Below are 18,774 nucleotides of genomic sequence, written 5' to 3'. Positions count from 1 at the left end.
GACATTTTTAGCGGTCTAGATGACTGTGATTGATGCCAAATGTCTAAGGGGTTGGATGGAAAAGAATTGTTGAATGTCAAATTGTTGGGGGGTCGGGGAATAGGGAGCGAACCCTGTTTACAAAGAGCTGGTGTTAACACTAACGAAACCACATTTTTGGAGGACGTAACCGTATTACCTGTGTTGGTCCCTATAATTGGGGACAGTCCAAAAATAAGGGGAAGTGTTGTACTCCAAAATGATTTGATGTTTTTGGAATCTGATGTAACTAGCCAAGAATGCCATATCATAGTGCCTGAGGTGGTGGGAGATTTACTGACGCAAAAAATTCAGGAATCATGGCAACCCATAAAATTGGTTTCCTGGAATATAGCTGGGGTTTCAAAAAACCTAAGGGACCCTGAATGGTCAAGCTTTATTGACACCTTTGATTTTTGCATGATGCAAGAGACCTGGTCAGTAGAAATTACACACAGGCTAGGTTACAAATCTTATGGTATCAGTGCGATTCCCTCCAGGAGTGGAAGACCCTCGGGAGGGTTGTTGATCTGGGTAAAAGTTAACCTAAAAGTGAATATAGAAGTGGTGGATACCAACTCCCCTGACATACTGATTTTGAAAATCAATGTTTGCAAAGGGAAAAAACTTTATTTGATGAACGTTTACAACAGACCAACACCCACTGCAAAAGAATCTTCCTTACTAACCCATCTTGATCTCCTATTGGGTAACCTGGACACTAGAGAGAACTATGTGATCCTGGCAGGGGATTTCAATTGCAATTTTGAGCCCGTTGTGGGGTTCAGTGATATCTTCTTAGAAGAAGATGAGGCAAATGGTATCCCTGTTTTAGATAATATTAAAACAGTTAAATGTTGCCCCCAGGCCCTCCAAATGAATAGATTATGTGCCGAACATTGCACTAGAGCGTGTAACGGACGGTTACCATCAGATGTTAAGAAAAAGCCTACTTTCTTTAGAGGGAACTATAAAAGTAACATAGATTTCATTATTGCCTCAGTGTCATCATGGGAATTCCTTCTAGACATGGAGGTAATAGAAAGATTAGAAAGCGATCATTTCCCTCTAGTCCTTCAGATCGAGGACTCCCTATTAGGAGACTCAGTTTCCCCTTCGACTGGAGAAGTAGCCAACGGTGACCAAAATGAGATACATATTAGCAATAATAGACGTTCCCTCAAATGGCCACTAATACTGGATAATGGTGAAATTATAGTAGAAATCTATAAGCTTTTTGCTAGCATCTTTGGAGGATACTTAAATGACACCCCAAAGGAGGGGAGTGGTGGTCTTTTTATGAAATTACATCAACATTTTTTTGATGCCTTAAAGCCCCTAGTTACCAAGATGCCGAAGAAAGGGCAGCAGAAAACACAAAATTTGCCCCATAGCAAACCCTGGTATAACAAGGACTGCAGGGAGTCCAAGAGGGCACTTTTAACTGCGATAAAATTGAAGGTTCGACCAGCCATTTTGTCAGCCAGGAATATTTATAAACTGGTCCAAAAGGCATGTAAAACGGCATGGGAGGAAGCAAAATGGGCAGATCTGCTGCACGCAGCAAAAACTCGAGATAACATAGCCTTCTGGAGGCTGATAGCGAATGGGAACCATCAAGGCAGAGTGGTCAAGGACGTCTACTTAGACGAACAGACATGGGTAAACCATTTTTCTAACCTCTATAAGGAATATGAGGCACCCATTTTAGATAGAACCCCAAGCAACGCTATTCCGGGGGATACCCTGGATTTTACTCTAGGTGAGACAGAATTGGCAATAATCCAGATTAAGTCTGGTAAAGCCCCTGGGCTAGACAAGATTCCGGGAGACTTGTACAAGCACGATTTAAAAATTTGGGCTCCATACATTAACCATCTGTGTAACGAGCTATCCCGGAGTCTAGACTTCCCAGAGAGCTGGAAGGGGGCTGAAATTGTTTTAATATATAAGAAAGGTGACAGGATGGACCCCTCAAATTATCGCCCAATAAGCCTTATGGATATTTTACAAAAAATCTATTCAAGACATATCCTATTTCGAGTTAATGATTGGCTGGACGAAAAGGCAATTTTGTCTAGATACCAAGCGGGATTCAGATCCAAAGTTAGTACCATTGATCAAATTTTCCGCTTTTGTTGCCTTTATTGGAAGTACATCAAGATTAAAAAGGGACAACTGTATGTCCCGTTCGTCGACTTAAGGGCGGCGTTCGATTTAGTCCCACGTAATTTATTGTGGGAAACATTAAGCCTAGTAGGAATGCCACCCACCCTGATAGCGCAAATAAAAGAACTCCATAGAGGCAATTTTGCCAGAGTACGATGGGGCCCTAAAGGTGAATTAACTCCTAAAATCCCGATCGAACGTGGTGTGCGCCAGGGGTGTGTACTGGCCCCCACATTGTTTTCGCTATTTGTGAATGACATCCCCTCATACTTGGAGGGATGTAAAAATGACTCTCCTAAGTTGAATGGCGAAAAAGTTACTTCCCTATTGTTTGCGGATGATACTATTTTGATCTCCCAGACAAAAAAAGGTCTCCAAGCTCTTTTAAACTCTTTTAATGATTACTGCATTAAGAAAGGATTGGAGATAAATGGGAAAAAGACAAAATGTATGGTCCTAAATCCAACCAAGACTGACAAGGGCTGTCTAACTTTGAACGGACTAAAATTGGAATCAGTTCCACACTTTGGATATCTAGGGGTAACCCTGGACTCCAATTTTACCTGGAAAGCCCAACTGGAAAAATGCAAGATGATGTTTAGCCAGAACACAAAACCCATTCTTAGAGAGCAAGGTCAAAGTACAAGTAAGGCCGTGTCTCCTGCAGTTGAACTTTTTAAATTTAAGGTTCAACCTGCAGTGCTATACGGCTCAGAAATCTGGGGCCCAGGGTCTAAAGATACCTTCAGGGTCTTGGACAATAACTTCTTGCGAAGTCTGGTCAGAGTCCCTAGAAGTACTCCGTTGGTCCCACTTCAGCTCGACCTAAATTTTCGTAGAACGGACCACCATATCATTCTACGTCCTTTACTGTTATGGATTAGGCTGTGGCGTGTACCTGAGCTGCAAGTATACAAGGATGGGTTAATAGAAATCATGGAGCTTGACATCTTCAAGGTGATACCCTGGTTTAAACATATTAAATTCTGGCTTACCCTACTAGGTTTATCGCATTACTGGGAACATCCTGATTTACTTCCGTCTCAATCAAAAACTATGGTAAAAAAGTGCTTTTGGTCGTATATCAAGGATATGATCAAAAACGCTTCTTCTAGTGGGTCACTTGTAACAAGGTTTCTCACCTTTAAAGATGATCCATTCTTCGAGACCTTTCTCGATGAAATAGAACCACCCTTAGCAAAGACCTTATTTCTGAAATTCAGATATGGAAATCTTCAAATCGGTTCAACACTAGCTCGTTGGTCTGGTGGTGTAAACTCGGAGAATTATGTAGAAGATGAATTATGTACCATATGTGGATGTAATCAAAAAGAAAATGAATTACATATCCTCTTCTTCTGCCCAGCATATGTCGAGGCTAGAAAAAGATGGATTAAACCAATATGTTTAACATTAGGTGTAAGATCATGTTCCCAGGCTTTAAGGATTCTTCTGTCTAATACTAGCCAACCTATTGTATTTAGTGTAAGCAGATTTTTGCACAGTATCTTTTTCCAAAGAAGAAAGTTGGGTTACAAATTGTAAAATGTGGATATGTCAAAATTGCCGTTTAGTATTAATTGAGGGTTAATTAATGAAATTCTATTCCTGCTGCCCATAAGTGTTCTCACCAAGTATTATTGATGTTTTAAACAACTAGACTCACAACTTTAGAATCGACATGAAAATCGAATGTATTTATATAGCATGTTATGCATTTTAAAAAAGAAATGTTTTATTGTATTAATGTATTTGTTCTTTTATGGTATTCATGCCGAAATAAAGATTGAAATGAATGAATGAATGAACACCAAATAGAAGCAGGTGGTAATAGAAAAATAAGTAAAAAAGGCTCCCAGAATGCATTTTTTAAATTGCAAAATGGAGGGACTGTACCTGATTGCCAGGAGGCTGCGCATTCAAGCTCTTGCCCAGAGGAGACAAAGACAGGAGAGAATCTTCAGAATACGCATTACGCTGTTCCAGCACACTCAGGAGGAGATCTATGACAAATTTAGACTACATCCACACACCATTTTGGACCTGATCAATGAATTGGAACCTTTTTTGGAGCATCCTACAGGCAGGACACAATCAATTCCAACACATGTGCAGGTATTTTGCTCAAAGCACCTTTTGGCTTCAGGCTCTTTTCAAAGTGTAATTGCAGAGGTTGGTGGAGTGTCACATAGTGCCCTATCACGCTTTTTTCATGTGTTCCTGGATGCAATGTTAAGGAGACTCCAAAATCATATATATTTCTACAATATACAACAAGCCATACAGGAAACAAAGTTGGATTTCTATCAAATAGCACGATTTCCACATGTGATTGGATGCATTGACGGAACCCATATTGCTATCACTCCACCTGCTGCCATAGAATATGTATTCCGGAACAGAAAAAGCTACCACTCGCTCAACATCCAGATCATATGCAATGCCAAAAACATCATCAATGATATTGTAGCAAAGTTTCCAGGGAGTACACATGACTCCTTTATCTTCAGACATAGCGCAATTCATAGACGTCTCAGTGCTGGTCAGTTTGGAGACGGATACGTGCTAGGTGAGTAACACTCATGCAAACATCCATCCATCCATTAATTTCAAATGGAACATACAGTTACTTTTTTCTCTCTTACATGCATGTGATAGTGCCTATGCAGTGCGTGATTTCATCCTAACACCATACCTAAATCCTGCAAATGCAAGGGAAAGACCGTACAACAGGGCACACCGGTCCACACGTGGGGTAATTGAACGTACTTTTGGTATCTTAAAAAGCCGTTTCGGATGCATACACAAAAGTGGAGGTGCTTTGCAATACAATCCTGAAACATGTTGTAAAATTGTAACAACATGTGCTATGCTGCATAACATGGTAATTTGCAAAGGCACAGACATTGAAGTGAGTGACTCTGACTCATGTGATGATGATGACATCCCTCCACCAAGAATGGCAGTAGCAGGAGTTGGAGCAATGGCTGGCCGTCAAAGAAGGACAGAGATTACACGAAATTATTTTTAGGTAAGAAATAACAAACTACAGACTCAGCTTTGTAACTGTTGTTTTAATTCACGACAGACAAACTATATTGCATTGTGTGTAAAACATTACTTTCGAATGTTGTAACATAAAATATCCATACGTGTAACACAAACACTGCTTTCACAATGCATTTCTGTTGAATAGGTCACTATTCCAAAAGTAATTTTTTGCGCTGGCGGCTAGGAGCTTGTTGCTCCTGTGGATGCATGGCTTCATGTTCAGGTCCTGAACTTGAACGCCTTCCACTTCTGCGTTGGCTCAATTGGTTTGTTGGGGTAGGGTTTCTACTGCTCCTACTGGAGTTGTCCTCACTTTCTGCAGAGCCTAGGAGTGCGCTTGCACCAGAGTTGGAGGTTTGCATAGTTTCCAACACTGAGGTAATTTTGTCCACACTCTTCGCCATTTCACGAGTGCAGTCACTTAATTCGCGCTGCATGTTAATGCTGCGCCTGGTGAAATTGCTTGTTACTGAACAAAGCCTGTTGATTGCCTTGGTGTAAGTATGCATCCTGACATGTGCTGCCTGTGCAGCCCTGTTACGAGCATTTTCAGTTGGTACAAGGGTCAGGCAGAGTTTCTCAATAGATGGAGTCATGCTTTCTTGATTTTTTTTGGATCTCAAAAGTTGCCTATTCATTGACCGGAGTGCCTTGTGTTGCAGGCGCTGTACGTGAAGCATATTTTGCTCCAGGCCAGCAAAAACAGTGCCTCCTTCACTTGGTCCTCTGTTGCTCCTACATGTGTATAGACAGAATGACTGTGCCCTCCTTGGTGTTTGTGGTTGCTCTTGTGAGTCCTGAGGGGACACTATGACAGTCTCATTGGGAACTGAACCTCCATCTGAATTTTCTTCTCCCATTGCCTGCAGAGGTGCAACATGTCTGCACTTCCTGTGTATGTTTCTATTCTGAACAGGGACATCAGTGACTACTTGTTCTGTGTCAGACGTGACATGAGGAGGAGAATTTCCAACATAATTTTCAGCCATGGAGTCTCTTGTATGTTCTGTGGATGTAGGGTGTGAAAAATGAATTTGTGTTTCTTCAAAATAAATTGATTTCATTACAGACATAAACTTGCACTACACTGCTTTACAATCCCAAATTACTACTTGGTAACATATCATGTGTTACTATGATAATAAGTGTGACAATCGTTATTGCACTACAACTCCCAAAATGCATTGCTCACTTCTGGTTTAACAGTGTGACTGGACTACTATTTGTCTGACAATGAGTTTTAGCACAGGACACACACATTCATTACACACATTCATTGATGCAATTTGCATGCATCTTACCTTGTGTAGTCGCTGTAGGGTCTGAGCTATCAATGCTAGCCACTCAACTCATACTCTCTGGTAGCAGGGTTGATTCTATCAATTCCTCATGGGGTGTTGGTTGGTCCACAGAAGAAGTTCCACCCCCTGTTTTGTTTGCCTCTTTTATTCTATCTGCAAGTCTCTCTTTTGATCTGAGTCGCATGTCGTACCATCTTTTTTTAATTTCATCAATGGAGCGAGTTGTAACTCCTACTAAATTCACTTTTTCCTTGATCTCCAGCCAGATTTTCCTTTTCCTGGAGTCAGGAACTTTTAGTGCTTTTTTTCCAAAAAGATCCTTATGGTTACAAACCATTTCCTCTATCAGGATTTCGTGCTCCTTTTCAGAAAACTTTTGCTTTCTTTTTCTCTTTTCAGCTGACATTTCCTTCTGTGCTTTCTGTGACTCCATTGCTCTCCAAACAGGTCTGCTCTGCCTCACAACACTCTTCCAACTGCCACTGGGTGTGGCTCTGGGAAGCAGGTGCAAGCAATCACTGGAACTTCCTGGTTGTGTGGTTGTGATGTCATCAGGCTGTTCCTGCATTGCATGATCCCGTTTTTGCGATTTCTTAATTTGCGATATTTCGCTAATTAAGGAATCGCATGTCAATCGCTAATTATTCTGCGATTTTTAAGAAATCACACATTTATCGCAAATTTGATCATACATCCCATTTTGCGATTCGCTAAAAATCACAATTATGGACACGCAAAATGGAATGTTGATACATCTGCCCCTAGATTTATTAAAAAATTAGATATCTGAAATGAAGCCACTTCACGCCAGGGAGCTTAAGGTATTTATATATACATGTTTGCACCACCAGTCTTGGAAAAAGTCACAAAAGACTTGGTGGGGAAACTCAACATCGAGAGGATACTCACACTCAAACTTAGATTCAACCCCAAGACATGGAAAGTTCTGTAGCCCATGTTCTACCATGAGAAAAGGACTGTTCGTGACCGGAAGACCCCTTAAGTCAAAATGTTATGTTATGTTATGTTATGTTAATATTATTTATGCAGCGCGCAGCTGCCCCAGCAAAGGGGCGTCCTTGCGCTTGAACAAGTACCAAAACATAACACACACAAAGGGAAGAGAACAGACAGCTAAGCAAGTACAGGAAACAAGAAAGTTTTAATAGCACGCCTGAAGGCGGACAGATTGTTCAGAGCTCGAATTTGCACCGGGAGAGAATTCCATAACCCAGCGGCAAGTACTCGGTAAGAGCGGCCACCCATCCTGCTGAGTTTAAAGCGGGGGCAGACCGCGAGATGAAGGGCCTCCGATCTCAAAGACCTCGAGGGAACATAGGGGATGAGTAAGTTAGCCAGTGCAGGCGACGAGGAGAGCTTCAAAATTTTAAAGACCAGACAGAGCGCCTTAAACTTAATTCTCTGCCTAACCGGTAGCCAGTGAAGGGCAGAGATAGTGGTGGAGGCCGAGCAGTGCCTGGGAAGGCCAACAATGGCCCACGCCGCAGCATTCTGTACCCTTTGTAGCCTAGATGCCTCAGCCTGGTTTACCCCCAGCATCAGCGCGCTACCGTAGTCCAGCCGAGACAGGATTGAGGCTTGGACCACGAGCTGCCGGGTGGGGGGGTCAAAAAATTTGAGGATTGGCCTTAATCCTCGCAGGATACCGTAGCAGGTGGCAGCAACCTTCTTCGTGTGACCCGTAAAGGTAAGAGCCGGATCCAGCCATACTCCTAAGTTCTTTACTTCTGAAGTAGGAATGGGGGTGACGCCCAGTTCTGGAGGCCACCACTGATCTCCCCAAAGCTCCGCATGTTTCCCCAAAACCATAACTTCAGTTTTTTTGGCATTTAGTTGTAAACAATTGGTTTTTAACCAATTTGCCACTGCCACAAGTCCTGCACGGAATCTGGGGGCATCCACTTCAGGGTCTCCACTAAGTGTCACCGCCAGCTGCGTATCGTCTGCATATGAGGTCATCGTCAAACCCCACTGTTTGACGATCGCAGCTAGTGGTTTCACGTAGAGATTGAACAAAGTTGGACTTAATGAGGAGCCCTGTGGGACCCCCAGGTTCAGTGGATGGAAGGTGGACTGGCAGGGTGGTATAGCCACCTTAAAGAAACGGTCAGTAAGGAACGAGCGGAACCACTGAAGAGCAGTCCCTGCTACTCCAGCTTCCTCTAGGCGCTGAATCAGAATACGGTGAGACACCGTATCGAATGCGGCGCTCAGGTCTAATAAAAGCAGCGCCGCCGTCCGCCCAGAGTCAAGCACCAGACGCAAATGCTCGATCATGTAGAGCAAGGCGGTCTCGGTGCTGTGTCCCGGTCGAAAGCCATTCTGACTCGGATCTAAGATATGGTTATGAGCAAGATGGTCAGTCAAGATGGAATCTATGTTTGACGCAGTGTCTAACCATGTCACACTTTAAGGCACAAGATAGCCTGGACAGGAAATATGATAAGTAATCATCCCTATCTATTGAGATTTCAGGTGTGATAAAATAAAGGACAGCCTCGGTTTTGCAGAAACCCACTTTCAAGGAAGCAGTTTTCTGCAGTGTAGTGAGCTTCCTGTTCCGAAGAATGACCTTAAAAGACATTCCATATACACCCAAGTATATATGTATAGGCGTTTATAAGGCACAAAGCAAGCTAAAGAATAGGAGAGTGCTGAACAATGGTGTATAATAAATCAAAATTTTTGTGGGTGGTGAATCCTATTGTGTGGAGAACTATTTTCTAAAGAGGTGGCTATCCAGCCCCCTTCGTGTTTTTCTGACTGTTTGGGGCAGCTTCGAACTAGAAAGGGATTTAGTTGCAGATCCTGGGATCATAGATGAAGAAGATTTGTATTCTGGTTTTCTCTTTTGCACTATTTCCAGTCTGGCAACGACCTGGCTTCCTATGTGCTGTTGTCCACCTGGTGTAGTTTATTTCTAGAGCGCAAAGCTAGCTAGAGAACAGTAGAGTCTTGAACAATGGTGAGAACTCAGAGTTATGGTTCAGGATTGTGTATAATAAAACAAAATGTTTGTGGCTGATGAATCCTATTGTGTGGCAATTTATTTTCTGAGGAGGTGGATCTCCAGCCCCTTTCATGTGTTTCAGAAGGTTTGGGGCAGTTTTGAACTAGAACAGAATTTAGTTGCAGATCCTGGGATCATAGATGGAGTAGTCTTGTCTTCTGGTTTTCTCATCTGCATTTTGTTTCCAGTCTGGCAATGGCTTGGCTTCCTATGTGCTGTTGTTTACCTGATGTGGTTAATTTCTTTGTCAGGTATGAAGGCGTGCCAGGTCTGATGGCCTTGTCTATAATGCAGGTTGGGGGGACATGTCATTCTGGAATAGCTGGAGTGATATAATCAACCTTATTTAGGACATTGTCACAATGTGCTGCTGCATATGAGATACCTTTCAGAGAGCCAGTGTGGTGTCAGAGAGACTACAGACCAGGGTATTGCGTTTTTAGAGATGCAAGAGGACTCTGGCATATACTTTTGTACTAAAGTCTGTTTTTAAGAGGTAGTGTTGCTTACTTAATGAAGGAGAGTTGGTACAAAGCTGCCTACGTTTCTTGGTAATGTGTTCTCTGAGGGAGAGGTTGGTGTCCAGGGTGAAACCAAGTGATACTACATTTGGTGCCGGATGGGGGAATGAATCTGTTCAAGTTCATTTCAGATAGCCACTCTTGAATTTGTGATTGTTACTATCAGCAGACGGGACAAATTTGTTCTTTGTGAGAATTAATTGTAGGTGGCACTAAACAACAAATTCTGAATGAGGCAGGTTTTCACAGAACAAAAATTGTTGGCACTAGAGATTTGTAGGTAGTATTATTTGGCTTTGGCATGATTGTAGTTGTTTTTGCTCTCCATAAACAGCACCGTAAAGAGTTCCAAGTGAAGACTGAAGATGATGGCGGACAGGATGGATCCTTGGGACACTCTGCAGGTGACAAACAGTTTCTAAGATCCTGACTTTTCCATCTGGATGAATCAGTAGTGGTTAGTGAGATAGGACGTGAACCGTTGTAGGACTATGCCTTTGCATGTTTCAGCATGTGGATTTGTGCATAGTTGTCATCTGTGTCAAAGGCTGCAGAGAGCGGTAAGGGTCATTCTTCTAGACCTTCAGATTACCTAAACCCCATCTTCACCTAATGATAAGGGGGATGCACCACTACCATTCTAACTACAGTCTGTAAACCAGTGCATGGCCCTCAATACACAGCAAAGAACCAGAACACTAAAAGCAACAGTGGGCCCTCGATGCCGCACCTCACACCAGTTCCAAAGAATTTTTTCAAATTGCCGTGCAAACAACCCCTACGCCAGCTGTTGGGTTGCGCAACTGTGCTCCAGATCAAAAGGTAATTACACTACGTTGGGGGTGCACAGCTGACAAAATCCAGGAAGCCAAAGTTGTATGAAAAAGTCACTAATTTATTGAAAAATTGTTTTGATTTTAAGACCATTCAGATCACGATATCAGCCAACGCATTTCGCTCCCACATTGGGTGCTTCCTCAGGGCTGAAACCAAATATGAGACATAAAAAAACATATAAATAACATGTACAAATATAACAAGTGCATCTAAACAAAAAACATGGCACCAAGACCGAAACAAGTACAAAATTACATCAAAAACATAAAAAAATTGTAGCAACATTTTAACAAAACTTAAAACACAGAGAAAACCATCACAATACTACACAAGTAGTGACAAAACCAGACAATATATTAATTGTTTTGAAAAACAAAAAACATGAGAAACACTCATGTTTTGACATCAGTCACAGCATTTAAAACATCAGAGATGCCATTGTGTTTAGCTGGCAGTGTCATTCTATGCTCAAATCTGGGGACCCTTTTTGTCATATAACCTTTTGATGAGTTCAGACATCTCCCATGGCTCTAAACCCCTGCACGGACTTGAAAAAGGGAGAAACAGAGACATTGGCAGGGTAAAAGACATAAGAAAGACAAAGAAAAAGAGAATGCAGAAATCGGGTCAAAGGGAGAAAAGAGGGGGTAGAGAAACAAAATGAGTAAAATATTCAGATAGTGAAAGATTCCACCCATGGAGAGGACTGGATACGGGAAGCTGTTTATTCCCCAAACTGTAAAAAACATTGGTGTGGCTGCTTACCGAAATGGAGAACAGTCGGTACAATCTCAGTTCCCAAATCTGTAAGTTAGTACGACAATGTTGTTACTTCGGTAATTGAAAGAACAAAAATAGTAAGGCCTGCAGTCATCCGTGTGCTCCTGGTGGTTTTACCATGAGAGGGGGATGGGAAATAAAAGAAAGAGTGAGCCACAAAAAGAGCAAACCTAAAAAGATTAAACATACAAATGTATGATGTGTCCGGGCATCATAAGCTAGGACAGACCTGGAAATCTATAATATCCAATTCTGTCCAGAAGCTCATGAAAACTGCAAGTAGGCTGACGGATGAGGTATCACCGATCCCTAGCTCTAGAGTTAGTTGTAAGACAAACAAGCAAAAAAAAAAGGTTTCACGAGTGACCAATATACAATAAGAAAAAAGGACATATTAAGAAGTCACAACACGTTATTATAAAAAGTCAAAAAAGGTAATCTGGCCAGTACAGCATAAATCGGGCGGCTCCCAAGCAACCCACCTGCGATTCAGACTAGAAGTGCCCACCGTAAAGGATCAACGCCATTAGGAAAGAAACGTATCAAAAGGAAAACCCAATCAGGTCTGTGAAGAAGAGAGGAACGACATAGAAATAACAATAGAGTTGAGGCTAGCAATAATGTACGGTTAGTAAATTGTAGAGATGTGCGATAAACAATCCAACTCTGACAAACGATCATGTATGTGGGATAATCCTCCCAGACCCTGAAGTTGTGTCACTGCACACTCAAATCACATTAGCTACTTGTAACAGCAAAAGAGTCCTTTCCACAAATTCCAACCCCTATGTGTAACGCATCAAACAGAAATATGTTCCATACCCTCGAACAGGTACATCCGATGTAGTCTAAAATGATGACTTGCAATTTCAGATACTGTCTACGTCGCGTTTCAGATGCACGGGTGATGGTAACTAAAAGAGAGAGGAAGAGTGGTCCGACGCACCACCACAAAGGCATATATAGTACCTTTAATAGATGAGTTCAGTGATGCATCTGAACTCATCTATTAAAGGTACTATATATGCCTTTGTGGTGGTCCATCGTACCCCCACGGTTCAGACCAGTATTCAGGGGCCCTTTGGATGTTAATTAGGTCGTTTGAAGTGTGTGCACAACTATATACTAGGACCACTCTTCCTCTCTCTTTAATTTACCATCACTCGTGCATCTGAAACACAACGTATACAGTATCTAAAATTGCAAGTTATCATTTTGGACTACATTGGATGTACCTGTTCTAGGGTATGGAACATATTTCTCTGTTGGATACGTTACACATAGGGGTTGGAATTTGTGGAAAGGACTCTTTTGCTGTTTCAAGTAGCTAATGTGATTTGAGTGTGCAGTGACACAACTTCAGGGTCTGGGAGGATTATCTTGCGCACATGATCATTTGTCAGAGGTGGATTGTTTATTGCACAGCTCTACAATTTACTACCCGTACATTATTGCTAGCCTCAACTCTATTGTTATTTCTATGTCCTTCCTCTCTTCTTCACAGACCTGATTGGGTTTTCCTTTTGATACGTTTCTTTCCTAATAGCTTGATCCTTTCCGGTGGACACTTCTAGCCTGAATCGCAGGCGTGTTGCTTGGGAGCCGCACGATTTATGCTGTACTGGTCAGATTACCTTTTTGACTTTTATAATAACGCTACATGGGTTGTAACTTCTTAATATGTCCTTTTTTCTTATTGTATATTGGTCACTCATGAAACCTTCTTTTTTGTCTGTTTGTCTAACAACTAACTCTCGAGCTAGGGATCGGTGATACATCATCTGTCAGCCTACTTGCAGTTTTCATGAGCTTCTGGACAGAATTGGATGTTATAGATTTCCAGGTCTGTCCTAGCTTATGATGCCCGGACACATCATACATTTGTATGTTTGATCTTTTTATGTTTGCTCTTTTTGTGGCTCAATCTTTTTTAATTTCCCTTCCCCCTCTCATGGTAAAACCACCAGGAGCACACGGATGACTGCAGGCCTTACTATTTGTGTTCTGTCTATTACCGAAGTCACAACATCGTCGTACTGACTTACCGATTTGGGAACTGAGATTGCACCAACTGTTATCCACTACGGTAAGCAGCCACGCCAATGTTTTTTAAAGTGTTTTACGGTTTGGGGAATAAACAGCTTCCCGTATCCAGTCCTCTCCACGGGTGGAATCTTTCACTCAATCTGAATATTTTACTCATTCTGTTTCTCTTCCCCCTCTTTTCTCCCTTTGACCCAATTTCTGCATCCTCTTTTTCTTTCCTCTCATCTCTTATGTCTTTTACCCTGCCAGTGTCTCAGTTTCCCCCTTTTTGAAGTCCTTGCAGGGGGTTAGAGCCATGGGAGATGTCTGAACTCATCAAAAGGTTAGATGACAAAAAGGGTCTGCAGTATTGCGCTTAGAATGAAACTGACAGCTAAACCCAGCTAAACTGAGTGGTGCTGTGACTGATGTCAAAACATGCGTGTTTCTCATGTTTTTTATGTTTTTCAAAACAATTAATATATTGGTTGGTTTTGTCACTATTTGTGTAGTATTGTGATGGTTTTCTTTATGTTTTAAGTTTTGTTAAAATTTCGCTACAATTTTTTAATGTTTTTGAAATGATGTAATTTTGTACTTGTTTCGGTCGTGGTGCCATGTTTTTTGTTTGTATGCACTTGTTTATATTTGTACTTGTTATTTTATGTTTTTTGTCTCATCTTTGTTTTCAGCCCTGAGGAAGCTTCCAGTGTGGGAGCGAAACGCGTTGGCTGATATTGTGATCTGAATTGTCTTAAAAACAAAACATTTTTTTAATAAAGAAGCATTTTTTTCATAGAACTTTGGCTTTCTGGACTTTGTCAGTTGTGCACCCCCAACGTAGTCTAATAGGCCCTCAATAGACGGTTTCAGTAGATCAGCATGTTGTAAACCAGGACCCAGATCGGCAGCAGGAGTAGAGAGGTTCATTCATATCCCATTAGGCTGTGGCCTCTTTTTAAAATGTCTTCTTAATAGTCATTCAGACAGCAGTCTAGCATTGGGTGGTCATACAAGTGTAGAAGATGTTTTTCTCACTGAAACTCTCACCAGAAGTGAGAACTGTTCAGAATGTACCTATACTCAAGACTGATCCAGCTGGGGATGAAGTTTCCAGGCATGGTTTATCCATCGAAGGGTTCACTCAAAAGTAAAGGTGCTTGTCAATTCTGCCTCTATAGTGGCTCAGATGCAGCAGATTGCCTCAATAGCTCAGTGGTCCTTCCCCCAATCAAAACATACCTGTTGGTGGGGAAATTACATTTTGATTCTTCACAGGTGAGAGAAAAGAACTTTAAACACGTGGGTGTTGAGTACGCTCACAGATGGACATTACTTTGAATTTGAAAAACACTCCTGTCATCTTGGAAAAAATAGCATCATTGCTGCGCTAAGGCACAATGGGAGGTTTACCACCATTGGAAAGGGAATGAGTGACTCCTCTATATTTCATCATTCCCAAGAAGGATGAAACACTGGTTCCACTTTGGATCTCTGAGCACTCAATCCAAACTTCAAGACTTTACATTTCAATATGAACATTTTATAATAGAGATCATTCTGTAGCTATAGGAAGGAAACCACATAGCATACTAACACCTCAGTGATGCATGTTTTCACATCACATACATCAGACACCCTGCTCCGAACTGAGATTTATGTTTAGTAGAAAACATCAGCTCAGTGTAATTCTATATGGAATCAAGTAGTCAGCCCTGTAGATATTTGCAAAATGTCTTACCTTGGAAGCAGCTTACTTACGTCGCCAGCCCCTCAATGGCTATCAATGCTTGGACGACTGATGCCCAAGAAGAAAACATTTAAGCAATGCTGTCATTTAGTTCCCACTAATCCGTAGGACTTGTGCATTTGCTTGGACAGCATAAACTTTGGGGGAGGTGCCTAGACTGATTCTGGGCACCCCTGCAGGAAATGCTGGCCTAGAGACCAGCTAGCTCACAGTGCCACCGTAAGCCCCCCTAATCTTACACGGGAGAAAATGGTTTCTAGCAACCACTGAACATAACAACCCTGACCCCTCAGGGGTTGTGGAAACAGATCAACACCTTTCGCTCAGTCACTCGTGCTTATTTGTACTCTGAGAAACATACAGCGAATACACAGTGGGACGTTTTCAATACATTTATTAAACCAAGTTATTCTTGTATAGAATACGTGTGCTGCGATAATCAGTAGACAGAAGGAGAAAAAAGTGATTACAGCACCAGTGGAGTAAATAGTAGGTACAGCTCTACCATGGTGCTAAAACATTGTATATATGCAGGCATATAAACAAGGCAGTAATCAGGCATACTCCTACAATGCAAAACCCTACTCTAAGTGTACCTGGAGTGTGTATAGGTGTAGAGCCAAGAATCTCTCCCAAGGGACAATCCAGCCCCCTTTCTTGGCAGGAAAGAATGAAGGAAGCTTTCTTTTTTTTTTTTTTGAAAACCTTTATTGTACAAGTAGAAGCATACAAATACGGGCCTACAACCAATCAGGCCGGCCACGACACATTATAAGCGCACGAAGTCAGCACTGGAACCCCCAGCAGTTTCTCAGCAGTATATAAGCCAGCAATCAACATTAAGAGGCCGAATATAACCGCTAGGATCAGGATTAAAGAAGGTTAATTTTATAATATAATAGGAAGTATAGCAGGAGCAGAAGCAGCTTTTGACATCTGAATTCCTATGGCGGGCAGTTGGTAAAGCATCAATACAAAGGAGCAATGAGAAGCGGGAGTAATAGCAGCAATTGGCAAAAGTCAATGTATAGTCGCCCCGTTTCAAATCAATTCCCACCGCTGCCCACCATCCACCCGTCACCACCTGAACGTGTGCTGGTACAATTCAAAGGAGTCAGAACAGCAACGTAAAGGTAGCCATCCACCATACTAACCCAAATAAAGGGAAAAAAGGGGAAGGGCAGAAAAAGGAATATTAAAAACAGGAAAGAAAGAACGCAGTGCCGTAATACGCGTCTCATGGCAAATAAAGCACACAGAACTAGAGACCCACGATCGGGGTCGAGGCGAGTAAGACAGGATACATGTGCTAACCTTATCATGGACGTGAGGAAGTCATACCCCACACAGCCGGCTAACACTCTATGGAGGACATGCGCAGACACAGCGTCCCGAAAAAGGAGATACAAAAGAGCCATAGAACTGAGAAAGAACGAACAATATAAAGACCCCATCCTTCCCACACCACCCTGCACCCCTGCAGAAGGCTACGGCCTACCCCCCCAGCAGCGTGCCTGTCGCCCTAAGTAGAACCCGAAATATAGAAGAATCAGAAAGGGAGAAAAGAACACAACAGACAAAAAGAGAAAGGAAGGGGGAAAGAAAACCAGGGGGAGAGGAGATCTGTAATCGAACATTCAGCTCCTACCCCCCGCCTTAACACTGCTGAAACCCACATCGAAACAAGATCGACACAACCTCAAATATCAGGAACATGAAGAGGAATCGGTCATATTGTTACAGCTGCAAGCAGTCCTCATCTCCATACAGTAGTTAGCAGTCCGCCGAGGCAATTCTGTCTCACCCCTGTCCACTCCTGGTCATAACTTTAGTACACAATAAAGTAGAATACAGCAAGCAGTTCGCCATGGAGTGTACACAGGATCGAAACGAGGCAGGCCAAGGGTGCAAAACAGAGGATCCCAGTTCCGAGCGGCTAAGCAAACAATGGCGGCTGCAGACCAAACTGTCAGAGAGCAACATCAGGAGCAGCAAACAGTCTGAGTGCGGTCCCGCTGCCCAAGGGGGCGAGACTTCCCCCACGGAGCAGCAGTGGGACCCCACCAAAGCAGTTCGAGTCAAACAGCCGTCGAGCTCCCCAGCCAGACTGACCTGTACGCCCCCGACGGGGGGACCTCACCCATGTCCGCCACAATCAAAACTTCCTGGAGGTTCGGGGTCGCAGACACACGGTCTCCCAGATGAGCGGCGGCACCACTCTCCGCAACAGCCGAGGGCGGCAAAGCAGCACGCTCCCTCAGTCGGGCCGCATTCATGGGGGACGGCCCAACAGGCATGGCAACAGAACCGCTGTCTTGCACAGCTGCATCAAAGGCCAGGGCCGCACGCCAAGAACATAGGGCGGCGAAGACATCGCCAATCGTGGGCTCACTCCCACAAACTTCAGCCATCGTGCATTTCGACAGACCAGATTCGCCGCCCCAAACAGGTCCAAGACCCAGGGCGCCGGCCGCCATTTTGTCAGTGCAGCAGGGACGCTCCGTTCCTCAACCCCCGGACCGGGCCTTCGAATGAGGCCCACCGGAGGTCTGTCGAGCCCCGGTAATGGCAATCTTGGTGCAGAAAGATGGGCCGCCAAAAAACAAGGGGTAGCCGGCGCCACCGTCTCACGGGCGCCGCCCGCCGAATCTGGGCGAAGGGCTTCAAGATGGCCGGACAGGACAACAAAGGGGGGACAAGCCTCCTGTACGGTCTACCCCCGTCCAAGGCAGGCCGCGCCCCGCAACAGAGCCCCCGAGCCTCCAGACCGGGCACGGTCAGTCACCACCGGCACAACCGCACAATGGCCTCTTCAGCCGACCCCTCTCCTTCACCGGGGGCCGGCGTCGCTGTCCCGTTCCGGCCGAGCATCACAGGCGAGTACCCGGCCCGCACGCCGTGGAGGCTCCGGAGCAAACAAGAGCACAACTCCAGATCCGCGGCACCCCGGAGCCCCCAGGCCAGACGGTAAGTGCGAGCAGCGTTTCACCTTCCCATATTCCGCCAAATGTGTCTCCTCGGGGCAGGATGAAGTACAGGATATGCGTTTCAGGCAGGAGGTTGACGGAGCCGAGCTACAATGCGGCCATCGCGGTCGCGAGCTTGGCTCCTCCCCGAAGGAAGCTTTCTTCATCACAAACTGGACACCCCTCACGAGATGTCTGACCGCTGCACGGTGAAGTCTCAGCATGCAGTTAGCTGAAGAGCCTCTTCTGCTAATCTATCGGGATGCTCATTATTTATAATAGAATGCAGCCTTGCGATATACATTGTGGATTAGCATTGTTATGG

This window comes from Lissotriton vulgaris, chromosome 1_1, assembly GCF_964263255.1.
Source record: "Lissotriton vulgaris chromosome 1_1, aLisVul1.2, whole genome shotgun sequence".
NCBI classification, from domain to species: Eukaryota; Metazoa; Chordata; class Amphibia; order Caudata; family Salamandridae; genus Lissotriton; species Lissotriton vulgaris.
The sequence above is the reverse complement of the archived record's forward strand: the minus strand, read 5'-3'. Positions refer to the sequence as shown.